Below are 1,967 nucleotides of genomic sequence, written 5' to 3'. Positions count from 1 at the left end.
CAAGACTTCCGGTTTTTTTCAGGTTTTCTCCCTTTTCTACGAAGGTTTGCTGCTCCGCCTGCACCAGTGAATTATTCTATTCTTCTCCTTTGGTTCAGTCTGTGGGGAAATCAGAATTCACCATTGAATCCTGTGGATCAGCTCCCTTACATAATAATATTTCACTGTATCAGCTATGAGGGGAAAATCTGAAAGACAGAGGATAGAGAGTGAGAGAAAGAGTGTGAGACTTGCGCCGCTCTCCATTTCGAGGGGATTTCGACGATTCTGGGGTGATTGAACTATTTCTTTACCTGTTCAATTTCTAACGAATCAAGATATCCTCTTGTTCCGGTATAAATAGTAGCTATCTGCTCTTCCACTAGGAGAGGATTTGCCTGGGATTGTTTAAGCAATTCCCTTAATCGTCGACCCCTTGCCAATTGATTCTGACTTGTTTTATCGAGAGCAGAGGCGAATAATAGGCTTGTCACTCTGCGAATTGAGCTAGTTCCAATTTGGATTTGCCAGCTACTTGTTTCATGGCTTTAATTTGAGCCGCGGATCCTACTCTGGAAACTGAAATACCCACATTAATAGCGGGTCGAATTCCGGCATGGAATAGATCCACAGATAAGAATATTTGTCCATCTGTAATGGAGATTACATTAGTAGGAATATAGGCGGAAACGTCTCCAGATTGAGTCTCAACTATTGGTAAAGCGGTCATACTTCCTTCACCTAAAAGAGAATTTAATTTCGCGGCTCTTTCTAAAAGGCGTGAATGCAAATAAAAAACATCCCCTGGATAAGCCTCACGGCCGGGACTTAATAGAAGGGACATTTGGCGATAAGCTTGTGCCTGTTTGGAGAGATCATCATAAATTATTAAAGTATGCCGTTCGCGGTACATAAAATACTCAGCCAAGGCTGCTCCCGTATAAGGAGCGAGGTATTGTAATGTAGCAGGTGAATCCGCCATTTCAGCTACTACAATAGTGTATTCCATGGCCCCTCCTCATGGAAAGTAGTTACTACTTGAGCTACGGAGGATGCTCTTTGACCGATAGCTACATAAACACATATTACACCTTGCCCTTTTTTCTTGAGAATTGTATCTGTGGCTACTGCTGTTTTGCCAGTCTGTCTGTCCCCAATAATGAACTCTCGCTGACCGCGCCCTATAGGGATCATCGAATCGATAGCAATAAGCCCTGTTTGAAGAGGTTCGTATACGGAACGCCTGGAAATTCTACTTGGAGCAGGAGATTCAATTAAGCGAGATTCGGAAGCTACAATTTCGCCTCTCCCATCAATAGGTTTAGCCAGAGAATTTATAACACGACCCAAGTTATATACGCTCACGGGTATCTGAGCAATTCTTCCTGTTGCTTTTACAAAACTTCCCTCTTGATGCTAAACCATAGCTCTAACTGAGTAAAATTCCACAATTTCTAAGAACGATATGCTTTTTTGCATTTTCCACTGTGAAAGCTTCTCTCAATCCCTCCCTAGTCCTTTCTTTCCTGGGCACAGGCTTACCTGGTTGACCGCCCACATTCATTCATTGTTTGTTCTATTGTGGAATCGAACCACAGAGCTAGCGCAATTGGGATTTAGAGTCCCATGCGTGAAACTAAAGAGGATTTTCAGTCCTCTGCTCTACCAGCCAGAACCTAGAAGGACACTTCACACCCGATTTGACACAGCTAGACTGGAAACACTGCTTGTCAAGAGCACAGACCCCAGTATAGAATACTTTTTTGAGTATGTTGGTAAGGTCCGGTCATCCGCTTCTGTGCTTGCACTTCTGCGTAACTAGGGGTGCAAGTCCAGTACAGCGTACTTTCATAATTGAATCAAAAGCGTCGATACATGAAAAATCTCTATATACGATATTTATGACACAGAATGTTGTTCTTTCAACATGATTCCTCAACAATTTTGTCATTGTAACTGACTCTCCGTTCTCTCCGTTCCACTTTGGT

General features: G+C 42.8%; 1 pseudogene; it reads right to left on the bottom strand.

Moving 5' to 3' along the window:
- Nucleotides 1-272: 272 nt before the first annotated feature.
- LOC119278709 lies at nt 273-1,303 on the bottom strand (annotated as a pseudogene).
- Nucleotides 1,304-1,967: the final 664 nt, after the last annotated feature.

Source organism: Triticum dicoccoides, chromosome 3B, assembly GCF_002162155.2.
Source record: "Triticum dicoccoides isolate Atlit2015 ecotype Zavitan chromosome 3B, WEW_v2.0, whole genome shotgun sequence".
Taxonomy (NCBI): domain Eukaryota; kingdom Viridiplantae; phylum Streptophyta; class Magnoliopsida; order Poales; family Poaceae; genus Triticum; species Triticum dicoccoides.
This window is presented reverse-complemented; position numbering and strand designations above follow the sequence as displayed.